A 6,098-nucleotide genomic window follows, 5' to 3' on the forward strand; every position below is an offset into this window, starting at 1 on the left:
TGGCTCATGCTATGCTTGATGAGTCTGGAACTCCCGCAACCGTCTGGGGTGAAGCTGCATTTTCTGCGGTTGTTATTCTCAACAAAAAAAATGTCCGAGTGAACAGCACTCAAACTCCTCATGAGCTCTGGTATGGTGAGACTCCTTCGGTAAAGCATTTCAAAATTTTTGGAAGAAAATGATATATTAAGAATAATGAGGAATAGCTTGGCAAACTTGAACTTAGAGCAGATGAAGGCATTCTCCTTGGTTATTCTCCCCACAGCAAAGCATATAAGTGTTACAATAAAAGACTTGGAAGAATTGTTGACAACATTGATGTAGTGGTTGATGAAAAAGGATACATTCCTAGGCAAGTAAATTATGAAAATATCGAAGAGGATGAAGACTACTCTCCAAATCAGACTAACGATGAAGAAGAACCTCAAGAGGCACCAGAGGAATAGATAAGGGTAGAAGAGAAGACTCCATCCAGGTACGTTCAGAAGAATCATCCAGAATCTCAGATTTTGGGGCAGAAAGAGGCAGGTGTACAAACAAGAAGAACAATTGTAGAAGCCTCAAGCTATTTTGCATTGCTCTCCTCCACTGAACCACAAAATGTAAGAGAGGCATGCAAATATGAATGCTGGGTCAAGGCAATGGATGAAGAACTTGAGCATATCGAAAAGAACAACACTTGGGAGTTGGTTCCTACACCAAAAGATAAGAATGTCATAGGGACAAAATGGATCTTCAAAAATAAGTTGAATGAAAATGGGGAAGTAATAAGAAACAAGGCCAGACTTGTTTGTAAAGGGTATGCTCAACAAGAAGGAATAGACTTTGAAGAAACTTTTGCTCCCGTTGCTAGACTTGAGGCCATCCGAATGTTCCTTGCTCTCTCAAGCTTTCTGTTGGGACTCAGAAATGTCATATTTTCATCCACCTTTTTCTTCACTATTCCTTACATTTCATCATCCCATTAACCTTTTATCATATCATTTTCATACATACATTTGGGTTTCACCTTCTTATTTTCCATTTTATTCATTTTTGTATTATAAGTGAATTTATTATTAATTATTAGAAAATGTACATATTTTTATTTATATCTCAAGAATATGTGAGTTTTGTGATGTGTAGGAAATATGTGAAGAATTAATATCTCCTCCACCATATCAAGGAGATAATTATGCAAGCCTTTTTCTAAGGAGAAAATCATGGAGGCATATCTTATCCAATTCCTAAGGAGAAAATCATGGAGGCATATCTTATCCAATTCCTAAGGAGAAAATCATGGAGACATATCTTATCCAATTCCTAAGGAGATAATTAGGAGAAAAGCATGGAGGATTTGGTTGGCATATCTTATCCAAGATATGTGAGAGATTTGTGGGATCATGTTTGAGAGATTTGTGGGATCATATCTTGTAATAACGGGAAACTAGTTGAGAGTGCTTGAGAGAATATTGGATATGTAATTATGGAAAGGTTATCTTCCTCATGTATATAAGGGAGTGCTCTCTCTTCATTGGGATGGTGAATAATGAATAATAGAGAATGGAGATTAACTTTGATTCATATTCTTTTATTGTTATGCTTTCATGATTTGTAATTTATTTCCTGTAATATAATTTGACATAGTTTTTATTGTTGTGAGCTCACATATGTTGTTTGTCATTCACTTCTTCACATGTTATATTGCTTTTCCTTTATGCAATTTCCTGCTTTCATAGCTAATGTTTCAATGCCTTCTTAGAGTAATTTGATTTCAGTAATTTAGATTAGATTATATTAGTTCCACTTCAGTCCTGCATATATATTGCATGTGTCTCGTAAGTCTACGAACCTCGGATTGACAAATTAAATAGTTGGGTAAGTACTACAACAGAATTAAACGAACATAGTTTTACCCAACATTTTGGCACTGTTACCGGGGAGGCACGATGGATTGAAGTTTAGTTTGATTTTTCATGCAAGTGTGTTTAGACATGTTCCTAACTCCGAGGTGTTAAGGCGGTAAGACGTGGGGAACAACCTACGCATCGCATTCGATATATCGTAATGAGCTCGACCTCTTATCGATCAGGGCATGTAGGGTGTGTTTACATTTATGCAAGTGTGAATTTCAATTTCTGCAGGTGTGTTTGATTTTCGCAACTGTGAAGAATGTTTGATGAATTCATGGTTCATGGTTATAATTGAAACATTTGATTACTCAATTAATGAGCAGTCCTTGTAAGAGGGTTTAATTGAGTATTGAATTCAAGATTATTTCTGTGGTCCTTTTGTTTTTAATTCAATTTTTAGTGTGCTGTTTTTTTTGTTTTTTTCAACATGATTTAACAATGAGTTAGGGCTTGGAACTACTCACTCAGATCCTAGCAGAAGTCGGGATCTCTTCTTCCTTGGAAGAGAAGATCTTGACAAGAATTAAAGGTTCAACTACTCCCCAAGAAATAAATGAATATTCAACATCTGAAGAATCCTGCGTATCTGATGGCGAACAACCATTCGAACAGGAGATCAAGGAAGAAGAGCAACAAATTGGAGAAGAAGAACAGGAGTTACAACATGACCTGAGTGAGAGAAACTGTACCTATCAAAGCTTTATCGAACAATGGTTCCAGGTAAGCACTAGATTAGATTCATCTTTTTATTTTTTAGTTGATTTGCAGTTACAGCAACTAGACTCATCCACTCTTGAATATTTTCATTTTTCATTTGAAAAATTGCTACTAAATCTATTGTTGTTACTGCTGCGTGAATGGCTTCATTGGAAGTTTAACTACACATAACTAATTTGTAAATTCTAATTAGTATAGAGTAGGTAGGCTTTCAGATTTAGCTTTTGCTTTCATTTTCAGTTTTGCTTTTACCTAGAATAAGTATGCTCTCCTCCTGCATCTTTGTATGATCTAGAGGATCAGAAAATAGGGATGATTTAGACTAATTTCAAGAATTAAATTCATGTTTTGCAATATGCTTCATCACAAACATCTTTCAATATGCAAATCATTATGCCATTAAAAAAAAAAAAAACATTAAGAGAAAGTTTAGTTTCTTTCTAAACTTTAGATATTCATTAAATTAAATTTAAAAAAAAAAAATGTTTTTGTAATGAATCCCCACTCAAATCCGCCATTAATGGAGTCCTTTCTCCTCTTTAACACCCCTTCCCACCTTTTGACTCACTTTTATTTGTCTTCACACCGACATCTCTTCCCCGCAATTCGATCTACCAACAGCTGACTCGCTTTTCTTTATCTGCACAAACACATATTCCTAAATCTTCACCTCTGGAACTTCAAACCTATAAATAAGGGAAAGCTGCAAATGAAGCAGAGCAAACACAATTTAATAGTGCTTATTGGGTTGTGAACCTACAACATAAATCAACTGTATCCGCTCTGGATAACCAAATTAAAGGCACGGTGGCTCCGACGCCTTGCTAATCCAGCTGTTGTTCATTGGCAACCAGGGAGTGCCACGATTGTTTACACCATACCCCCTAAGCTGCCCTTCTAGCACCAGGCTTGGTTTCTCTTCACATTGTTCGTAATGGGTATTTCTTTTCTTGGGATCGCCGCCCTGCTTCTCCTGTTGGATCTATCATTGGATCAGTATTCGGCTTCGCCTGTAGCAGCAGCAAGTCAACAGGCCGAGATTACCTATGAGACTGTTCTGAAGCTTATGCATGACCGCACGAAGTTTTGCTTACACTCACATGAAGTTTCATATCGGTCTGGAAGTGGGTAACTTCCATAAGCGACTCACCCAAACCTCCTCCCGGAAGCATAACATTTACATTGCCGATCATTACTTGAGATAATGCGTCATACATCCGATGCTACATTCCTTCCTTTGCAGGATTCTCCAATAAAACCACTATTCACTCCAAGGTGTAGCCAAATGATCCACTCTCCACTGCCAGACACTAACAGAAATTTCGCACCTGTCCCGTCATTCGATGGCAAAGCCGAGTCCAAAAGAGCGTAGAGAGTGCTGACAATTCCTTCTCCAGCAGTCTTCAATACATTGCAGCTGCTGGGAGTGGCTCCATCACTCAAGCCCTGTTTATTGACATATTCCTTCAATCGGTTCACAATCGTCTCTGTTGGATTCTCTGCCACTCCATGAAATTTTGTGAATCCTGTCACATGGATTTTAGTTCCGAGCGGCCACTCTGATCCCATTTTCTCACTTCTGGATGTCCGAAGCAAAATTCACCGGCCCCCAATCCCAATTTCCGCTGCCCATGTTGTCATGGCAGTCAGAAATGTGAATGCTGCCAATTCTGTCAAAAACGCTATCATTAAGGAAATTGGCACTGCTCAAATGGATGTTCTAGAGCTAGTCGAAATTCAAATCTTTGAATCTTCCTTTGAACATTTTAATAAATAATGCAGGAATTATGGCATGTCCCTTTCAGCTTTCTCAGGATGGCATAGAACTACAGTTTGCTACAAACCACATTGGGCATTTTCTTCTGACAAATCTTTTGCTAGAAGATTTGAAGAAGACAGCTCAGAAAACAGGCATTGAAGGTAGAATTATTAATGTGTCATTAGAAGCACATAGGGTGACTTATTCAAGTGGTATCCGGTTTGATCAAGTAAATGAAACCACGGGGTACAATGCGTTCCTGGCATATGGGCAGTCAAAACTTGCCATGCTAATGAGCTTACAAGGAGGCTTTAAGAAAGCAGTGATAACGTGACTACAAATTCAATTCATCCTGCATCTATTCCCACTAATATTCTGCGTTATAGACAAACTATTCTTGGATTTTTAAGTCAAATTATAAAATTTGCTCTAAAGAACATTCCACAGGGTGCATCAACTCAGTGCTATGTGGCACTGCATCCTCAGCTTAAGGGAGTCAGTGGGAAGTATTTTTACGATAACAATGAGGAGGCAGAATAACGCTCCAATGTATGCACCAACATTCGCACCACTATCGGGTGCTATGTCCCTGCGCAAGTTTTAGGACACCTGGCGAAAAACAACAGCCCTCCCCTTACTCATGAAAGCCTTCCGCAACAGAGCATCGGGCCATTTTAAACAACCACTGCCTTCTCTCAGACGGGCATTTTCTCTTTATGATTAGATCAGTGTTTTAAACTGGTGTACCAGAAGACCGGATTCGCATCGAGAGGTGCACTGTCACAGGATTTATTACCAATGGATTTGAGTACGAAGGCTCATTGATTTGTGTAAGCAATTTGATTCTTTCATGGCATCCTAAACAATTTGGTGAGGTAACTCCTGACAGTTTGTCAATCTTCCAGCTTATACGGCCTGTTCCAGAGATACTGGTGCTTGGATGTGGAAAGCGAACTGAGCTAATAGATCCAAGCATTAGAAATTTCCTTCGATCCAATGGCATCAAATTGGAAGCTGTTGATTCGTGGCATGCAGCATCGACTTTCAATTTTCTTAACGAAGAGGGTAGAATGGTTGCCGCTGCATTTTTGCCATCAGATGTTTCTCACTAAAATATGTTGTCTCTTTTCTTATAGGCAATTTAAAAGTGCTTCTCGAACGAATTGGTGATCTCTATATTGTGTTGGAGTGCTAAGCCTTTTTGGCGTTTACTAGTGACTGCCACTTCTAACATTATCGATATGCTGGTTACAGATGAGCTATGCAAAGCATCTTTCAAAAGTAGTGCATTCTTATAATTATCTTGGAGGAAGGTCTCTTTTGATTTAATTTTTTTTGTTGTTGTTTCCAGCCAAAATGTTGTTATAACATGCATTCAAAATTTGGAAGATAGAAGGTTCTGTCGTCTGTGATGTTATTGGATATGCACATTTTCTGATATTATATACTATGGATCCAGTTGCAATCTGTGCATGCTACGGTTGTAAATTTTCTATAGTATTTTTCCCCATAAACTTGACATATTTCCAATAAAAAAAAAAAAAATTGCCCTCATTCATTTACATCAAACTTCATAACACCAACTACTTCCCCAAAAAGATACAAAAGCCTTTTCAAATGTTTTAAATCAGTTTTCCTGCAAACCAATAAAAACATTTTGAAAAAGTATTGCACAATCAATGAATACATTGCATGGGGACATGCAATATTTCTAGTTGGGGGAAAATAAA

General features: G+C 37.9%; 2 pseudogenes; both read left to right on the forward strand.

The window, feature by feature from the left end:
* The first annotated feature begins 3,543 nt into the window (after window positions 1–3,543).
* On the forward strand, window positions 3,544–4,908 carry LOC149249427 (short-chain dehydrogenase TIC 32, chloroplastic pseudogene; annotated as a pseudogene).
* A 7-nt stretch (window positions 4,909–4,915) lies between these two features.
* Window positions 4,916–5,794, forward strand: LOC149249428 (uncharacterized; annotated as a pseudogene).
* Window positions 5,795–6,098: the final 304 nt, after the last annotated feature.

Source organism: Pinus tabuliformis, chromosome 7 (genome assembly GCF_031772625.1).
Source record: "Pinus tabuliformis cultivar Carrire ecotype Pingquan chromosome 7, CPIR1, whole genome shotgun sequence".
NCBI lineage: Eukaryota > Viridiplantae > Streptophyta > Pinopsida > Pinales > Pinaceae > Pinus > Pinus tabuliformis.